Source organism: Scardinius erythrophthalmus (genome assembly GCF_964197995.2).
Source record: "Scardinius erythrophthalmus genome assembly, chromosome: 24".
Classification (NCBI taxonomy): Eukaryota; Metazoa; Chordata; class Actinopteri; order Cypriniformes; family Leuciscidae; genus Scardinius; species Scardinius erythrophthalmus.
Window position 1 is genome coordinate 25,455,652 of NC_138244.1, and position 21,818 is coordinate 25,477,469.

The following is a 21,818-nucleotide window of genomic DNA, read 5'->3' on the forward strand; positions in this document are numbered from 1 at the left end:
ACTGTAGCTTGTTTATTGAGGATGCAGGACAACCAGCTAATAAACCATTACAGTAATCTAGTCTCGAGGTCAGGAATGCATGAACTAACTTTTCTGCATCAGAAACTGATAGCATATTACGTAGCTTAGCAATGTTTCTAAGGTGGAAAAAGGCTGTTTTTGTAACATATGAAATATGATTTTCAAAAGACAGGTTGCAATCTAGTATAACACCCAGGTCTTTTACTGTAGAGGATGAAGTAACAGGACATCCTACTATGTTAAAGTTGTATTGTGAGAGGTTTTGTGGGCATTTTTTTTTAACCGATAAGTAGTACCTCTGTCTTGTCTGGATTTATTAAAAGAAAATTACGCGTCATCCAATCTTTTATATAATATAAAAGTGTATATATATATATATATATATATATATATATATAATATATATTTGAGTGTCATCAGCATAACAATGGAAACTAATTCCATGTTTCCTTATAATATTTCCAAGTGGCAGCATATATATTGAGAATAATAGAGGGCCTAACACAGATCCATGCGGCACTCCATAGTTTACTGGAGTTATGATCGATTTTTCTCCATTTAAATAGACAAAATGGTAGCGGTCAGATAAGTATGATCTGAACCAGCTTAATGCTTGTCATTGAACACCAGTATAATTTTGTAGTCGATCTAAGAGTATTGTGTGATCTATAGTATCGAACGCAGCACTAAGATCAAGTAAAACTAATATTGAGATACAGCCTTGGTCAGAAGCTAAAAGTAAATCATTTGTGTTTTTAACGAGCGCAGTTTCAGTGCTATGGTGCGGTCTGAATCCAGACTGAAACTTTTCATAGATGTCATTTTCTTGCAAGAAAGAGCCCAGTTGAGCGGACACAACTTTTTCTAATATTTTAGACATAAATGGAAGATTTGAAATTGGTCTATAATTGTTAGATTATATGGGTCAAATTGTGGTTTCTTAATGAGTGGTTTTATAACTGCCAATTTAAATGTTCTTGGAACATGACCTGAAGATAAAGATGAGTTAATAATGTTGAGGAGAGGCTCTTCCACTATAGGTAACACTTCTTTCAGTAGTTTAGTTGGTATAGGATCTAATAAACATGTTGTTGTTTTAGATGAAGTGATACGTTTATTTAACTCTTTTTGTTCTATAGTTGTAAAGCACTGTAATTGTTCTTGCGGGGTGATAATTGAGGCTGAATTATAAGGTGCGATTGAAGATTGAACGTTTACAATTATGGTTCTGATGCTTTCTAATTAGCTCCTGAAAAACATTAGCAATCTTGAATGACATGACCTGTCAGAGCTAACGCTATGCTTGATCGTGGACCATTGGCTATTCGGCTGAGCCGGGCTCCTTCATACCATCGGCTCCACCTGGGTCGGACATCACCATGCCTCCACTGCGGACTTGCGGACCGTCCGGTGCTCTCAGGTCCCGCAAGCTCTCGGTAATCAGCGTCCCATCACTCCCTTGGATCTCAGTCTGCGATCTGGGCTCCACTACCTATGGCTCCATTGCTGTCTGTCATCCCCCTGGTGTTATCAGCCGCCATGGCTCCTCCCTCCATCAACTCCGTCGTGGGCTATCGTCCTGACGTCACTTGGCTCCTCCCATCATCTCAAACATAGTTCTCGTGTCCATTAGTAAGAGATATGACGTTATGTCATACTCACCGATACAACACATATCGCCCATAAAAGAGCTTTGTAACTTTCTTCTGCAAAGCAAGGACTAAAATAAAGCAATTTAATATGAATTAATATCGATTCTGGAATGAAAAGAAAACCGATTTTAAAATCTGTAAAAAAAAAAAAAAAAAAGCGATGAATCATTTTTTTTTTTTTTTTTGCCCTAACACACACACACACACACACACACACACCAAAACTCCATCAGGTGACAGAATGGAGAAAAAAACCTTGGCAGAAATCAGGCTTAGTCAGGGGCCGGTTCTCCTCTGGCCAACGAACAAACAGTGTATGATTATGATTCAGGCAGCATTTCAGGTCCAGTTCCATCTGGTTGAAGGTTGGAGTCATCATTTGACCGGTATGGAGACGAGTTTGTTGAGGTGTCCATGAGGCCTTCACAGGGCTGATGAGGCTGGCACTTCAGGGATGCGTTGTGGTCGTGTCCAGGCACAGGTCCATCATCTGATCTGGATATGGACCGGATCCAGGTCTTCAGTAAACCTCGGAATAAACAAAAAGACTAACATTAGCGTAGATGCCATTCTTCTTATGATGTATATAAGAAGCAATATTTTAAAATATATATATACAATGTTTAATAGGGAGCCAGTGCAGTGTTGATAGAACCAGGCTAAAATGGTCATACTTCCTGGTTCTAGTGAAAACTCTAGCTGCTGCGTTTTGGACCAACTGGACTTTGTTTATTAAGCGTGCAGGGCAACCACCCAGTAGAGCATTACAATAATCAAGCCTTGAGGTCACGAACACATGAACTAACTGTTCTGCATTTCTCATGGAAAGCATATGTCATAATTTAGATATATTTTTAAGATGGAAGAATGCAGTTTTACAGATGCTTGAAATGTGACTTTCAAATGAAAGATTGGAATCAAAGAGCACAGCCAGGTTCCTAACTGACGACGAAGACTTGACAGAGCAACCATCAAGTGTTAGACAGTATTCTAGTTTATTACATGAGGAAGTTTTTTGTCCAATAATTAGAATCTCTTTTTTCAAGGGTAGCGTGTACAGAGTGAACAGCAACGGTCCTAGTACTGAGCCTTGTGGTACACCATACTGAACTTTTGATCGATATGACATCTCTTCTTTTACTGATACAAACTGATAACAGTCAGATTAAGTATGATTTGAACCATGCTAGTGCAATTCCACTAATGCCAGCATAAGTTTTGAGTCTATTCAAAAGAATGTTGTGGTTGATGGTATCAAATTCAGCACTAAGATCTAGAAACACCAATAGAGAGATACAACCACGGTCTAAGATCTGCTAAGAGCAAATCATTTGTAACTCTGAGAGCTGTCTCAGTACTATGGGATGGTCTAAATCCTAACTGGAAATCCTCACAGATATCATTTCTTTCTAAAAAGGAACATAGTTGTGAAGATACTGCCTTCTAGTATCTTTGACAGAAAAGGTCGATTCGAGATCGGCCTGTAATTGACTAATTCTGTAGGATCAAGTTGCACTTTTTTAACAAGTGGTTTAATCATAGCCAGCTTAAAAGTTTTTGGTACATATCCTAATGACAAAGATGAATTAATGATATTAAGAAGAGGATCTATGACCTCTGGAAGCATCTCTTTCAGTAGCTTAGTCAGTATAGGGTCTAACATACTTGTTGTCGATTTAGATGATTTAACGAGTTAACGAGAAAATTCTTCCTCTCCTATAGTAATGAATGTAATGAATTTTTCCTTAGGGAGACTACAATGCACTGCCTGATGCGATACTGTAGTAGTCGGTTGCATAGTTATAATTTTCTCCCTGATATTATCAATCTTATAAGTGAAGAAGTTCATAAAGTCATTACTGCTGTGCTGCTTGGAAACGTTTGGGCTTGAAGCTTTATTTTCTTCGTTAGTTTAGCCACTGTTTCAAATAAATACCAAGGGTTTTGTTTGTTTTCTTCTAATAGGATTAGAAAATAAGCAGATCAAGCAGCTTTTAAGGCCTCTCTGTATGCAATCGTGCTCTCTTTCCATGAAATGCAAAATACCTCTAGTTTTGTTTTCTTCCAGTTGTGCTCCCTTTTTCTGGCTGTTCTCTTAAGTGTAGCATGGTTGTACCACGGTGTTGGACTATTTTCTTTAATCTTCTTATAGCGCAAAGGAGCAACTGTGTCTAAAGTGCTGGAAAAGAGAGAGTTAAAAGTTTCTGTCGCAATATTGAGTTCTTCTAAGCTATCTGGGATGCTGAGATGATGAAACTGATCAGGAAGATTATTAATAGAGCAATCTTTAGTGACAGAAGTGATAGGTCTAACATATTTGTAACATGGAGTCGGTTTTGCAACCTTGGCTAAATTAAAGCTGCAGTCGGCAAGATTTGATTGATCATATTCACTGAAACCGACACTATGCTCCGACAGAACAACATAAATTTTAGGAAAAAATAGCCGGTTTTAGGGAAAAAAAACGCGCTTCTACCTCCACCTAGAGCGTGTTATTTGTTTTGCAAAACTCCATCGCTCCCGGTTAGGGTGGTCCTTATTTTTAAAGAATCCAATTGTCATGCTCTTAACCCTTCAAATTGTTCCTTTATATAAGAAAATACAGCATGCCAATTTTTATGGCAGTAACATAATAATTACTGGTAGCTCAATAGCTTTAAACTTTCTGAGATTTTGATGATTTTTGTAAAAACAGATAATTTGATTTGGTATTGTACCTGGCTAGTAAAATTCCAAAAAAATCTCCATAAAAGCATCTAATACACCATATATTCCTAAATATGTATTTTAGATACATATCTCAGTTTACTTATTGTTGAAACTAAATCCAAATTAATCCATCCATGACCCGGTTTAGCAGATTTACCTTTCCTGGTGGAATCAATACATATTTCTATTGATGATCACCTTGGTTATTGTTTGGGTTTAGAGCACATTTTTTGGTTTAAAAAATTACATTACGTTCCTTGAAATTGACCCGGAACTTTGGCCGAATCAAGCAGATTATCAGGAGGCACAGGCAACCATGCAATGAAAGTAGTCAATGATCACGTCGAGAGAGGAGTGGCTCTGATTCAAGAATACAGTGGCTATCTCACACACTCTGAAGAACAATTGCATTTTCTCCTTCATGTGGTGGAAGATCACTGAGGGATCTATCCAGACTGCAAAAAGTCAACACTGGCTGCTGAGCATCAGAAATGAGGGATTGTTGAAAACTTTGTGCTTTTTTGAGATTGTTGTCATTGTGTTGTGTTGCTCAGTGTTGCTCTGATTTCAATAAAATGTCATTGAAATGTAAAATGTAAATAAAAGTTCATTTGCAGCAACTTTTAATATTACTTGCATATCACAATAATGCCTCACAGCTTAACATAGGCAATCTTCCACATGACTGAACTACCTCTAAATATAAATTTTTTGTCAAAATTTTTGCATATTTCTAATTTTGAAGTTAAAAGGAACAGTTTAAAAGGTTAAGACACTAACATTTTGCAAAAAAAAAAAAAAAAATTGGACTTGATAAGGACCACCCTACTCCCGGTTCTTCTGATCGAATCAGCGCAGGGCTGTGTGAGATCTGACTGTCAATCACAGTTCGTACACACGCCACAGATCCCCCCTCCTCGCGCATGTTACAATATCACATGCACACGCCTGAAGTTTGCAGGTGTGTTGGATTGTACGAAGCGTGATGGCGGAGAGAAAATCTACTAACAAGCTTCGAATTCCTCGGTTAACAACCAGAGCTAGGAGGTCCAAAACAACCAAGGAAAAGAAAATTATGCTTCAATGCTGAAGAGACGGCCGCGATCACAGAAAATCTGGTGCACACGCACTGATGAGCACAAACTCGATGGGAGGGTGCTCGGTGGCAGTGGGGGAGGGGCATGAGAGTTGTAAACATTCAGAATTTTGGCTAAGTTCCCTCAATCTGCCAGACTTGCCGACTGCAGGTGGCATCACCATTGATTCCATGTGATAATTTTAGATCTAGAGTATGATTACGACAATGAGTTGGTCCTGACACGTGTTGTCTAACTCCAATAGAGTTAAGAATGTCTTTAAATGCCAATCCCATTGCCAAGCCCTTTGTCACTGTCCACATGTATATTAAAATCACCAGCAATTAGGAATTTATCTGCAGCCAGTACTAACTCTGATAGAAAGTCAGCAAATTCTTTGATATATCTGTATGGTGCCCTGGTGGCCTGTATACAGTAGCCAGCACAAATCTCAAACGTACTTAATATTGTTACATTGAGCACCAACAGTTCATAAGAATTAAATTTGAAACTAGACTTCTTAGTAATTCTGAAAATATTAATATAAATTACAGCAACACCTCCCCATTTGCCTTTCAGACGAGGTTCATGTTTATAACAGTAATCTTGCGGGGTGGACTCATTTAAAGTAATGTAATCGTTTGGTTTTAGCCAGGTTTCTGTCAAACACAGCACATCTAGGTTATAGTCTGTAATCATATCATTAACAAGTGCTTCTGAAGTAAGGGATCGAATATTCAGCAGCCCAAGCTTTATCATGTGCTCATTTGTATTATATTTGTTTTTTATTTGTTAAACATCAATTAAATTTTTACCCTTAGATGGGTTTGGAAGTTTTTTGTATTTCCTAATTCGGGGAACAGGCACAGTCTATATATGAAGATATCTTGGTGAAAGAGTCTCTATTTGATGGGATTTTTCTGACCTCAGTGACGTGAGACAGCAGACGGTCGGTTTAGCCAGTCTGTCTGCTTCCTGACCTGAGCCCCAATTCATGTTTGAGCTCTAAGACTATATGCCATATTACTAGAAGATCAGCACCATCCCAGGAGGGATGAATACCATCTCTTTTCAACAGGTCAGGTTTCCCCCCAAAACTTTTCCAATTGTCTATGAATTCTATATTATTTTGCAGACACCACTTAGACAGCCAGCCATTGTGTGAGGACAATCTACTAAGTATCTCATCAATCCTGCGAACAGGAAGGGGGCCAGAGCAAATTACAGCACCTGACATCGAGTTCACAAACCGTTAATTTTAACGTTAATTTTAGTGATCTCCGACTGGTGGAGTCGAACATCATTAGTGCCGACGTGAATAATAATCTCAGAGAATTTACAATTAGCATTAGCCAGCACTTTTAAATTTGCTTTTATGTCAGGCGCTCTGGCTCCCGGCAAACCTTTTTGTAATAGAAAGTTCCATGTAATAGAATCGCCAATAAATAGGGCACATTCAACAGGATTCACAGTGGGTGTTTCACTGAGTGGGGAGAACCTGTTGGATGTTGTAATTGGAACGGAAGAGCAGTGTTTTGTCCCGCGACTACAGCATCTCACCATTACCCAATTGCCCTGCTGCACGGCCTACAGCCGAACAATGTACAGAGTTCATTGCACTAAAGCCCTTGCACTCTTACAATTAACCTTGATTAAAGTTTGGAATCGTGTCTCTAGTTCTGAAATCTTCTCCGTCAGCCTGACTATCTCCCTGCATTTATCACATGTAAATCCTGTGCTGACAGAGAAGGCTATGCTATACATGTTACATGAAGTGCATGTGACAATAAGAGGAGAAGATGACATGACTCACCGTGTTGTTGACTGATCCTACTCACCACAGTTTGTTTGATGAACACGTAAAAGGCGCGACAAAAAATAAAAAATAAATAAAGAGTGCACGGATGGCACGCTAACAGGCTAGCGAATTACTAGCGTGTTTTGCTAGCAATAACGGTGAATAATTTAGACTGAAGCTAGCGATGTCAGGTTAATGTGTGATGTTGAGTAAGTAATATTTAGCAGTATAAACAACAAGGAATGATAGTAAATAATGATTTAAAACAGAAAGATATACGGAGCTTACAGACGCAAACCAACTCAACAGCAGCAGCAGCAGCAAGGCAGACAGGAGCAATCGATGAGACCCGAAACACGTTGTGTTTTCATGTTTCATGGACTTTCCATATAGACACAATGATTTTTATACTGTACAAACTGTATATTCTCTCCCCTTACATTAACCCGACCCCTAAACCTACAGTACCCATCACCCAAAATTTTCTGCATTTTTACATTTTCAAAAACCATCACTTAGTAGTTAAAACAGTAATACTGTGAAATATTATTACAAGGTAAAATACATATGTTGAAAATAAAATGTAATGTATTCCTATGTTATCTGAACATTATCTAAGATAATATGTTAAAATTTGTATTTTATACTGAAATAAAATGTAACAATATTACTGTTTTTTGCTGTATTTAAAAAGATTGCATTTATTTAATTGATTAATTTACAAAAAAAAAAGTATTCAATAGTGTTTTTTAGTTTTAGTAGAAGCTCTAAGATATATAATCAGTGTTTTTCAAAATTACATCTATGCAATAATCTTATACATTATGGTTTATGAAAGAGCTTTAGTTTTAGTTTGATAAATAGCTTCATAACCACTGTCATGTCTTCTATGAAATTACATATCATGCTGTGATATGACAGACTAATATAAGTTGACACTTTAATTGGCAAGCCAAATGACTCCTTGTACAGAAGGACAGGGGTGCAGTTCCCTTGGGCACATTAATAGTTTTTTTTTTTTTTTCATTTCTCCAGTAGGTGGCAGCATCACATCTCAGGAAATGACATGCGGCACACACTGCAGCAAAGTCGTTTGACCAGGATATCAAAACAAGACCATGCTAATGCACCGAGATTCAATCCTCTGTGGGAGGCTTTTGAAGTTGGTGTGTTGTTGAGATCACAATCATGTGACCCAATAGGACAGAACAGAGACTGTGTGGGGACAGTTTTCAGGGGAGGCAGATGCTACATGCGGTTGCAGAAGTGGAAAACACAAAAACAGAATGAGGGAATGAAAATGAGGATTGAACCTCAATAATACATGGAAACTGTCTCACGAATTCTGAGTTTCTCACAATCATGTTCTGAAATGCATCTGTGTTTATGTGTTGTTTACCACGACTCCGACATTAAAGTGTTTGGACGCCCGTGATGCAGGGCCCTCTCATCAGACCAGCCAAACATCGGGCACTGAAAACATAAACATCAGAGAGATGAATAGGCTATCGAGGATCAGAAGAGATGCTCATTGTTTAATTTATTGTAATTTATTGCAGTTGTCAAGGAAGCAATAAAAAAGGAGAGCTCATTTTGATTCCAGTGTATTTCACAATAGCTCTCAGATTTAGAGAGGCATGAATAATCATTTAAAGAGGCTGAGAGACTGATGAAATTTAAGCCTTTAGCACCTAAAGTATGGTGTTTCATTTGTGCCAAAAAATTGTCAATGACAATGAGTCACCTGTTTTAGCATTTGTTTTATTAGTGTTGTCCTTTCTGTCATTTGCTTGTCTTGTCCACTTGTATCAGCATTCAGCTTTGTTTTATGCTTCATAAGTTTCTGCTCTCAGTGACTGTTTTGCAACGGTATACAGAACGTATACAGATATTCAGGTAAACCAATAGCATGTTTAGATTGTTTCACTAATGAGTTTTCTTACCATCTTTCTAAAACTCTGATTATTCTGGCAAAGCACGAAGATAAAACCTAAGGACTATAGATTTATTTAAGTATACAGAAAAGAAAGATAAATGCATCTAAAAGTTTTAGAAAACTCATTATGTAGGGTACAACGGGGCTAAAGGCATTCCTTAAAAAATGTTATTTTTGCAGAAAATTAATATATGTTTGTATTGAGCATTGATGGAGCAACAGATTTTGTGTATAATCCTAGTGTATAAAGCCTTACATGGCCCGGCACCCAAATACCTTGTTGATTTGGTACAGCCATACGTTCCAACTCGGGCCCTTAGGTCCAGCACTGAAAACCTACTTGTGGTACCCCGGGTCAGACTCTCTACGGTGGGCGGTAGGGCTTTTAGTGTTGTTGGCCCTAAGCTTTGGAATAAGCTGCCCCTGAATCTTCGTGCGACCGACAACATCCGGACCTTCAAAAAACTACTCAAAACTCATTTTTTCAAGCTTGCCCAATAAATAAGTATCCTCAACACCGTTTTCTTTTGTTCTCCACTTTCTTAGTTCTATTTGCTACATACTCTGTCGTAATTGTATACTTTGGGTAAATAGTACAATGTTATTTTCTTTGATTCTTGTCAATTAGTTTCATGCTTGTTTCCATCTGTTTGTCTGTAATAAGCAGATGGCCTTTGTATCTGTTTGCTTGCTGTTTGTCTGCTATTTGTATTGCATTGTGAAGCGACCTTGGGTTCTTGAAAGGCGCTATATAAAATAAACATATTATTATTATTATTATTATTGTGAAAGTAAATCATAAAAGTTGTTTATTTGGTTTAAAAATCGTCTAAATGTATGAGATGGGAAGGTGGGCCTTTTACTCCACAGACACACGGGGTTAAACCAGCATGAGGTAAAAGACACAGTATTGATACAAATACGTTAGCTTAAATGATATGTTTTTAATAATGTCTAAGTTAATACTTGTTAAATTTAGTACAAGACAAATTTCCACGTGCATCATCAGAAGCGGTTAAGAAAAGTGCTGAGCTGAATTTTTGTGCCATCTATTGGTTTGAAAGAGAATAAAGTCAAAAGCGCATTTTACCCCGCCTTTAATGCCATACTAAGCACTTTAAAGGTAGAGTTACTGCATTTATCATTGCTGTTGCATTCTTGCATTGATTCTGTGGTGTATCCTTTGGCCATCGAGGACAAACCTACAACTATCTACCATACTAGATCTTTAAATTTTCTCTACATGCTTGTTAAGTTGTGATCGGATTTACTATTGTTTGACGAATTTTCACAGTCATTTTATACAACAGTACATTCATTTTAATTCGAAACCATGTGATATAATTTTTTTGCATGAGGGCAAAGACCTGATTTTGGCCAACAGGAAGATATTTGGTTTATTAGTGACCATGTGAGTTGTGCTGCATACATCATTACACTTTTGACAATTTTCATAGCACAATTTTGTTAATTTGACTGCCCTTTAGTGTATTGCTATGTGATTGATCTGGTTGCCATTTATCAGGATGTCCTAACTATAACACTATAGTATAAGGTGAGGGTTGGAGGCGGGGTTTGTGCTCAACTATTTTCGCTGATTTGTGCTCAAACAAGTACACTGTGTATTATTAGCTATGTGTTGCTTGGTGTTAATGTGATATTAACCGTTTGCTAGGATGCTCTGGGTGATGGCTAGGGCGTGGTGTAGTTAGTCAGGTACAGTATTTTGACTAGTTGTCAGCAAATAGTGCCTAGGGTATTGTGGCTGGTCACTCGGGCACTAGTATGCAGTTACAAAGGTCTTGTAAGAGCATTATTATGTGTTGCTAGTGTGTTCATAGGTGGTAGGGTGCTGATGCAATTCATTCAAAGACAAAGTTGTTTTGAGGGGTTGTAAGTGCATTGGTGCATGATTAATATGTGTGTACATATGTGTTCCTATGTTTTTGCAAAGTCTTCTAGGGTTGTTAACATATTGCTATTGAAATGCAGGGGTGTTCTAGGTCTAGCCCTATATATGAGCAGAATAGTAATAATGAGCTAATTAATGTATCTTTCTATATGCATCAGTTCAGTGTCGCAGATATCCTTTATATTCATTCTACCACAGTCTAAATGTTTGTGTGTGTGTGTGTGTGTGTGTGTGTGTGTGCGCGCGCGCGCGTGCGAATTATTGTATGATTAATTCTTTTTTGCTGGTTTCAGCAGATGTCTCTGTCATTTGTCACTCACGTTTGAGGTGTCAGCACTAACCTAAATGGATATTGATTTCTTATACTCTTTTTCCCCAGCTCTGTCAGGCTTCTTTTCAGTGTAAGAACCTGCATAGGATATGTGACATTTCAGTCAGGACTGAATAGACTGCACTGAAACACATCTGTCCCGCCAGTGTCTCAAAGATCTCAAACTAAGGTGTGAAAAAGCGTGTCAGTTTGACTGACTGGACCCGGAATCACATGACCCCATAATATTTCAAACAGCTTTATTGCTCACAGTGATCATGAGGTGTGAGAAAGCAGCAGCATGAATTAATGACTTTTACTGAGACCAACTGTAATTTGTCCAGCTGGACTGACCATCATACTGGAGCTCTGCTTTGCTGTGTAGGAAGCATAAAAATATTAGTGTCTAAACATTGCAGTCTAATAGACCTTAATTCACATTTTAATGCACATAGGAAATGGCACGATTGAAGTAGATTCTGAAATGGGAAGTGGAGATTTTAAATGAATTTATTAGGTTTTATGAAAATGCAAAAAAAGTGTAAAGCATGCAGGTCCACCAGTATGAAGACGAATGAGATACGAATTTGCCGCCAATAATTACATATTGCAATGAGATTGCGTTGGTCCACCTCTAACCCCTAAAGCTAACCATCAGTGAGGATTAAACAGATCCTATGAAATAAAAAAGATTGGATGAACTGATACAAATGTGTCATGTCTTCGGTCTGATCTGCCCTGTTCTATTGTCTCTCGTGTCTTTGTCTGTGTGTCTCATTATCTGAGGTGCAAGGTGTCATTGCGGCGTTTTCCCCACCCCCTTGTTATCAAGTCAAGTCAAGTCATCTTCATTTATATAGCGCTTTTAACAATGTAGATTGTCTCAAAGCAGCTTTACAGAGATAAGCGTATAATTTAAGGTAACAGAGATTGTTTCGGCTTTACAGCAGAGTTAAGTTATTTCCATCTAAAGTTAGTTTCAATTGATTTGGTTCCGTCGCAATGATCATTTGTTATTAAATTAGGGGCCGCTAAGACGACACCATTCTCTCTACACAGACTTTAAACGCGAACCTGTGAGAAACGCTGATGGCGGTCACATGCGCATTTAGAATGGGTTCTATAGTTATGTGCGTTAGAATATACGCAGGTTTGGAATTCCCTACAAGCCAAGCCTAAACAGAATACTTGTCTTTCCTTATAAATTTTGATAAGGAATTTTATTTTATTTGTTGCTTTGGGGTAGGACCGCAAGACGAATTTTCCCGACAACGCCTTATCTGTAGAGTGGTAGTGGGATCCTCCTTAGGGAGAGACTAGTTGGCACTTCAGCACTGCGTTGTCATCGGTCCAGGTGAAGGTCCTTCGTCAGATCTGGATACGGCCTGGATCCGGCAGGCTGCAGGAAAAACCTTGGGATAAACACAGACACTAAAATTAGCGTAGATGCCATTCTTCTCATGATGTAACGAGTACATCAGGATTTTTGGGAAGTGTTCCCGGTTCCGGCTGACCTAATCTATGCAGCATAACATTAAATTATAGAAGTCTATAATGTATTATGTGAAAGCTAGGTCAAAGAGATGTGTCTTTAATCTGGCTTTGAACTGACAGAGTGTGTCTGCTTCCCGGACAATGGTAGGAAGACTGTTCCAGAGTTTTGGTGCTAAATAGGAAAAGGATCTACCGCCAGCAGTGGATTTTGATATTCTAGGTATAATCAACTGGCCGGAATTTTGAGATCGTAATAGACGTGACGGACTATAATGCGTTAAGAGCTCGCTCAAGTACTGCGGAGCTAAACCATTCAGTGCTTTGTAAGTAATCAGCAATATTTTAAAATTTATGCGATGTTTAATAGGGAGCCAGTGCAGTTTTGACAGAACTGGGCTAATATGGTCATACTTCCTGGTTCTGGTAAGAACTCGAGCTGCTGCGTTTTGGACCAGCTGTAGTTTGTTTATTAAGCGTGCAGGGCAACCACCCAGTAGAGCATTACAATAATCTAGCCTTGAGGTCATGAACGCATGAACTAATTGTTCCGCATTTGTCAATGAGAGCATATGACGTAATTTAGATATATTTTTAAGATGGAAAAATGCAGTTTTACAGATACTAGACACGTGACTTTCAAATGAAAGATTGGTATCAAAGAGCACACCCAGGTTCCTAACCAACGACGAAGACTTAACAGAGCAGCCATCAAGTGTTAGACAGTATTCTAGATTATTACGTGAGGAAGTTTTTTGTCCAATAATTAGAAACTCTGTTTTTTCAGAATTTAGAAGTAGGAAATTACAAGTCATCCAATTTTTTATATCCGCTATGCATTCCGTTAATTTTGTGAATTGATAAGTTTCGTTAGGTTTTGAAGAAATATAGAGCTGAGTATCGTCAGCATAACAGTGAAAGCTAATTCCATGTTTCCTAATGATATCTCCTAATGGTAGCATGTACAGAGTGAACAGCAGCGGTCCTAATACTGAGCCTTGTGGTACGCCATACTTAACCTGTGATCGATGAGACATCTCATCATTTACTGCTACAAACTGATAACGGTCAGATAAGTATGATTTAAACCATGCTAGTGCATTTCCTGTAATGCCAACATAATGTTCTAATCTATTTAAAAGAACGTTGTGGTCGATGGTGTCAAATGCAGCGCTAAGATCGAGTAACACTAATAGAGAGATACAACCACGATCGGATGATAAGAGCAAATCATTTGTGACTCTAACGAGAGCTGTTTCGGTACTATGGTACGGTCTAAATCCGGACTGGAAATCCTCGCAGATATCATTTCTTTCAAGAAAGGAACACAGTTGTGAGGATACTGCCTTTTCTAATATCTTTGACAGAAAAGGTAGATTCGAGATCGGCCTGTAATTGACTAATTCTGAAGGATCAAGTTGCGTTTTTTTAACAAGCGGTTTAATCAAAGCCAGCTTAAAGTTTTTTGGTACGTATCCTAGAGACAAAGACGAATTAATGATATTAAGAAGAGGATCTATGACCTCTGGAAGTATTTCTTTCAGTAGCTTAGTCGGTATAGGGTCTAACATACATGTTGTAGATTTAGATGATTTAATGAGTTTAGTAAATTCTTCCTCTCCTATAGCAACGAATGAATCAAATTTTTCCTCAGGGAGACTACAATGCACTGCCTGATGCGATACTGTAGTAGACGGTTGCATAGTTATAATTTTGTCCCTGATATTATCAATCTTATAAGTGAAGAAGTTCATAAAGTCATTACTGCTGTGTTGCTTGGAAACTTCGGTGCTTGAAGCTTTATTTTTCGTTAGTTTAGCCACCGTTTCAAATAAATACCTAGGATTATGTTTATTTTCTTCTAATAGGGTTGAAAAATAAGCAGATCTAGCAGCTTTTAAAGCCTCTCTGTAAGTAATTGAGCTCTCTTTCCATGAAATGCGAAATACCTCTAGTTTTGTTTTCTTCCAGTTGCGCTCCATTTTTCTGGCTGCTCTCTTAAGGGCCCGAGTGTGCTCGTTGTACCACGGCGTTGGACTATTTTCTTTAATCTTCTTTAAGCGCAACTGAGCAATTGTGTCTAAAGTGCTGGAAAAGAGAGAGTTAAACGTTTCTGTTGTAATATCTAGTTCTTCTAAGCTATCTGAGATGCTGAGATGATGAAACTGATTAGGAAGATTATTAATAAAGCAATCTTTAGTAGCAGAAGTGATAGGTCTCACATATTTGAAACACGGAGTCGGCTTTGCAGCCTTGGCTAAATGCAAATTACACGAGACTAGATAATGATCTGAGATGTCATCGCTCTGCTGCAGAATTTCAACGGCATCCACATCTATTCCGCGTGATAATATTAGATCTAGAGTATGATTACGACGATGAGTAGGTCCTGACACGTGTTGTCTAACTCCAATTGAATTTACAATGTCTTTAAATGCCAATCCCAATGCATCTTTTTCATTATCGATGTGTATATTAAAATCACCAACAATTAGTACTTTATCTGCAGTCAATATTAATTCTGATAGAAAGTCCGCAAATTCTTTGATAAAGTCTGTATGGTGCCCTGGTGGCCTGTATACAGTAGCCAGCACAAATCTCAAACGTGATTTATCGTTTACACTATATATTTTTACATTAAGCACCAATGCTTCAAAAGAATTATATTTAAAACTTGATTTCTTAGTGGTTTTGAAACTATTACTATAGATTACAGCAACACCACCCCCTTTGCGTTTCAGACGAGGCTCATGTTTATAACAGTAATCTTGCGGGGTTGATTCATTTAAAGTAATGTAATCGTTTGGTTTTAGCCAGGTTTCTGTCAAACACAGCACATCTAGGTTATTATCTGAAATCATATCATTAACAATGAGTGCTTTTGAAGTAAGCGATCGAATATTCAGCAACCCAAGCTTTAGCATTTGCTCATCTGTATTATAGCTGTTTTTTATTTGTTGAACATCAATTAAATTTTTAACCTTAGTTGGGTTTAAACGTTTTTTGGATTTCCAAATTCGGGGAACAGACACAGTCTCTATATGATGATAGCTAGGTGAAAGAGGCTCTATGTGATGGGATTTATCTGACCTTGGTGACGAGAGGCCGCTAGCAGACAGTCGGTTTAGCCAGTCTGTCTGCTTCCTGACCTGAGCCCCAGATTGTCATGTTTGAGCTCTAAGACTATGAGCCATATTACTAGAGAGAAGAGCAGCACCATCCCAGGAGGGATGAATACCATCTCTTTTCAACAGGTCAGGTTTGCCCCAAAAACTTTTCCAATTGTCTATGAATTCTATATTATTAAGCGGACACCACTTAGACAGCCAACCGTTAAGCGAACACAATCTACTAACTATCTCATCACTCCTGCGAACAGGAAGGGGGCCAGAGCAAATTACAGTCCTTGACATCGTACTTGCAAGTTCACACACCTCTTTAATATTAATTTTGGTGATCTCCGACTGGCGGAGTCGAACATCATTAGTGCCGACATGAATAATGATCTTAGAGAATTTACGATTAGCATTAGCCAGCACTTTTAAATTTGCTTTGATGTCAGGCGCTCTGGCTCCCGGCAAACATGTGACTATGGTGGTTGGTGTCTCTATTTTCACGTTCCGTGTAATAGAATCGCCAATAACTAGGGCACAATCATTCTCAGTGGGTGTTTCACTGAGCGGGGCAAATCGATTTGTTATGGTAATCGGAACGGAAGAGTGGTTTTTAGATCCGCGACTAGAGCGATCCCTCACTGTCACCCATTTGCCCGGCTGCACAGGCTCTACTTCAGCCAGAACCGACTCATGTAAAGTGTGCACTATTCTATGCGCATCCAAAACATCTAAAGCACTAGCACTCTTACTATCCTCAATTAAAGTTTGGATGCGTGTTTCTAATTCTGAAATCTTCTCTGTCAACCTAACTGTCTCCTTACATTTATCACATATAAATCCTATATTGTTGACAGAGAAGCCTATACTAAACATGTGACATGAAGTGCAAGTGACAATAACAGGACAAGACATTACTCACCGTGTTTGTTGAGTGATTCTTACTCACCTGAGCTTTTTATGAACTCAAAGGCGCGGACGCGCGAGAGAAAAATAAATAAATAAAATAGCTGAGCGCACGGGTGGCGCGTTAACAGGCTAGCGAATTACTAGCGTTTTGTGCTAGTAGTACTAATAACAAAAGCTAGCGATGTCAGGTTAATCTGAGATGTTGGGTAAAATGTAGTAGTATAAACAACTAGAAATGGTAGTAAAATGATGGTTCAAAACAAAGAAATATATGGCTAAGACGGAGCTTATCGCACCGAATCAAACAAACACACTCACAGCAGGCAGCGAGGCAGACAGGAGCAATCGATCAGACAGGAGCAATCGATCGCAATCGAATCATAAATCCCATCATTATTATCACTCACCGCTCACCGCTCTCACCTGTCACTGATTAGATTTCCTCATTATCCCCTATTTATTCCTCATTATCCCCTATGATTTCCTCATTATCCCCTATTTATTCCTCTCGTGTTCGCTGTTTTGTGCCAGATTGTTGTGTACGCTTACCCAGTGCTCCAGTCATCGTAATCGTCCTATCTTGTCAAGTTAGGATTGTGCTTTGTGTCCGTTTTTGGCTCCATTGCCAGTTTTTGTTTCTTTTAGGTTGTTTTCTCTCTCTCTCTCTCTCTCCTTGCCGTCCAGACTGCTTTCGCCTTCCTGCCTGGCTTGCTTCCCGTTCCCTGGACTCGGCCTCTCTTGACTCACCACCATTCTTCGCTCACCAGCGATCTCTCCGCCGGATGTATAGCCTTGCCCACCCGCCATTATGCCACAGAGGATTCCAGGATGGCTTACGTCCTAACTCTACTCACCGGTAAGGCTCGAGAGTGGGGCATTGCTGTCTGGGATGCACAAGCACCCTTTTGTCGCTATTTTGAAGATTTCCGTGAGGAGATGATCAAACTGTTTGACCAATCAGCAAGGGGAGATGAGGCGGCCTCCAGGCTGGTGAGGCTCTCGCAGGAATGTCGCTCTGTCACAGATTACGCTATCCAGTTCTAAACCTTGGCGGCCTCCTGCGACTGGAATGAGGGGGCCCTGCGCTCCAGGTTTCTTGAGGGGCTGGATGACAACATCCAGGATGAAATTGCCACCCATGAGCTGCCTCGTGACCTGGATTCCTTGGTAGAACTGGCTCTTCTTATAGAAGGGCGGATCCTTCGTCGGCGCCAGCATCGACCTGGTCACCCATCTTGGAGGTGGGGGGAGAGCCCCTTCCCTGAAGCCACCTCTGTCCAATCATCACCTACTCCCACAGACCCCGAGCCCATGCAGTTGGGGCATCTCTGCCTCACGTCTCAGGAGAAGCAAGATTGCCTGGTTCAAGGACTTTGTCTGTACTGTGAGAATCCTGGGCACCTTGCCATAAAGTGCCCTTTAAAAGCCAAAGCCCACCAGTGAACCGGGGAATCCTGGTGGGCGCCTCTTCTTGTGTAAATTCCCTCTGTTCTCGCACCCTGCTACCTGTCTCCATCCAGCATGAGGGCTCCTCCAACCACTGCCAGGCCCTAGTGGACTCCAGGGCCGAGGGCAACTTTCTGGACAGTTCTGTCGCTAAGCAGTGGGACATTCCTGCCATTCCTCTCTCCTTGCCTATCTCTGTGTGGTCATTAGCTGGTCAGCTTATCTCCACTATAACCCACGTCACCCTTCATGTAAGTTTAGTTGTCTCAGGCAATCACCAGGAGGGTATAAAGCTGTACCTGCTGAATTCCCCGGGTAGCCCTGTCATCCTGGGTCATCTGTGGCTGGTGCAGCACAACCCTCATGTGGATTGGTCAGTGAACTCTGTCTTAGCCTGGAGTCAGTTTTGTCGAGCTTCTTGTTTGGGTTCTGCTTCTTCTCCTGGCTCTGTGTGTCCTGTTTTGCAGGTAGAAGCAGCAGATCTGATCGAAGTCCCGACGGAGTACCGCAACCTTTTTCGTGTCTTCAGCAAGTCCCGAGCCATGTCCTTACCACCTCATCGGCTGTATGACTGTGCTATTGACCTCCTCCCAGGCACTTCTCCGCCCAAGGGTTGGTTATATTCCCTTGGACAGGTATATTCAAGAATCTCTTAATGCCGGCCTCATCCGTCCCTCTTCTTCACCCGCCGGGGCAGGGTTCTTCTTCGTTGGGAAGAAGGATGGCTCCCTGCGCCCCTGCATTGATTACAGGGGATTAAATGACATCACTGTCAATAACAGGTACCCCCTACCTCTCATGTCGTCTGCTTATGAATTATTGCAGGGAACCTAGGTCTTCACCAAGTTAGACCTCCACAACGCTTACCACCTGGTGCGGATTTGCGAGGGGGATGAGTGGAAGACAGCGTTCAAGAAGACATTTGTTTGTGCTGGTTGCGTTGCGCCATGAAGTCCTCCGGTGGGGACACGAGTCCAGGTTGATCTGTCACCAAGGAATTCAGAGATCGCTGGCTGCCATCCGCTAGCGATTTTGATGGCCCTCCATGGCCCGGACGTCAGACAGTTTGTTTTGGCTTGCTCAAGTTGATAAGAATTCTAACCAGCTGAATTTTGTCAGAAAGTCAGTTTGTCTGCTCCAGCCCTTGCCCATTCCTTCTCGTCCTTGGTCACACCTGCTCTCCGCTGCCTGATCTCCCAGAATCCTAGTTCCTGGAGTCAACAGTTGTCGTGGGTTGAATACGCCCATAACTCCCTGCTGGTAGCGTCTATGGGTATGTCCCCATTTCTGTGTTTTATTGGTTACCAACCCCCTCTTTTTCCTTCATAAGAACCCGGCGCTGCGGTCCCGTCTGAATGAATGAAATGAAATACACTTTATTGTCTGTACTGTCATGTCTTCGGTCTGATCTGCCCTGTTCTGTTGTCTCTCGTGTCTTTGTCTGTGTGTCTCGTTGTTTTGAGGTGCATGGTGTTTTGACAGCTCGCCATGTGCTCCGCTGTTATTGTGGTGTTTTCTCCATCCCCTTGTTATCCCATCAGCATTATCACTCACCGCTCTCACCTGTCACTGATTAGATTTCCTCATCCCCCTATTTATTTCTCTCGTGTTCGCTGTTTTGTGCCAGATTGTTGTGTACGCTTACCCAGCGATCTGGTCATCCTAATCGTCTTGTCTTGTCAAGTTAGGATTGTGCTTTGTGTCCGGTTTTGAGTCCATTGACAGTTTTTGTTTCTTTTAGCTTTTTTTTCTCTCTCTTTGCCGTCCAGACTGCTTTCGCCTTCCACCTCTGCCTGGCTTGCTTCCCATTCCCCGGACTCTGCCTCTCTCGCCTCACCACCATTCATCGCCCACCAGCGATTTATAGCCCTGCCCACCCGGGTGCCATAGGTGAGTAGTTGTTACACACCTGTATTATCATCCGTCCTATTTTAATTGTTGACAGTGAAAACCAATGTTGCAGCAGCTATTAGCTTGATCACATATAAGCCCCGTTCAGACTGTCAGTCCAAATACGATTTTTTTTTGTGTGTGTATCAGATTGGAATCTGATCATATTTAGCAAATGTGAACAGCAAAAAAATTACATGAAATTATGTTTTATTAACAAAGTTCGGGAGGAGCACGTTCAGATAATTAAACCTAATTAAACACATGTGGAGCACATTCAGACAATCAAACCTAATTAGACACGAGTGGATCACACTCTGTTAATCAACCCAGTCAACGAGGTAAGAGGTGTATATACTGCAAACTTACATCCATTCGTTGACAGTTTAACAGCATCCCTCCACCACCCCATCTCCTCACTTCTAGTCCTAAATACTCTTACAACAACGGGGGAGTACTCTGGGTTCGGGCAAAATTTCCGAGTTTGGAGCCCTCTGCCAAATACGCATAATCTTTACTCTGTTTAATTGATGTAAGGGTGAACTCGTGAAATACCATTTTTATAAATCAGTTACATTCATATGTGGCTTGAAATCCTATTCAAATCACATTTCTAGATATCCGTTTATGTCTGATCGCTCTGATCAGATTTTGTTTTCTACAGTACGTAATATTCTTATGGCATGTAAAACGTAAACATGTTAGACGTTTTTGTAGGAAACATGACTGAAATTCATTGCAGAAACAAGTTTGTGTTGTTGCGACGTGCAGATCGGGCAGAAAAATACAAAATAGTCCTACTGTTTCTCTACATGGTCTTTGAATTTTGAGAGCATATAGGAATAAAGCCATGCACATTTATACCATTTTTAGATGTAGTAGTCCAGTGCTGTGGCTACACATTGTAATGTGATAGAGTCTGTATTGCAAACTCTGCTGTTGTTGTTGTTTGGCGTAGGCATACCAATGTAATGCCAAACCGAAGCAGATTTTCCAGAAAACGTACTCGGTTACTAACGTAACCTCGGTTCTCTCTAGAAGAGGGAACGAGTATTGCGTAAGTAGCTTACGCATCGGGAAAGTCTTCTTTCTTCGAGATCTGAAGCCAAAAAATTATCCTTAATTTTGTATTCATTGTCAACGCAGTGCAGCAGCCGACAGACCTAGGCAGGCTGTATAAGCGTGCTCATTGGCTGCTCGGCTGCAACTGCTTAAGCCTATCGGTGAGCGCTCTGAACGCGGCAACCAATGAGGGCGCTTCGCGCCCTCCACACCCTTCTAACCGTCAGAATGGGCGTGGCCAGCGTGTATATATTCAGCGCTCACAGGCTAAAATTCTGGTTTTCGCAGTCTGAAGCGCAAAAGCTCGTGGCGCGACACGGCAGGTTACGCAATACTCGTTCCCTCTTCTAGAGAGAACCGAGGTTACGTTAGTAACCGAGTACGTTCTCTTACGAGAGGTTCTCTCGTATTGCGTAAGTAGCTTACGCATCGGGAACCCTTTGTCAACGCCGTGTGCGCCGAGCATCCAGCCCATGAATCCCAGGGGAACCGG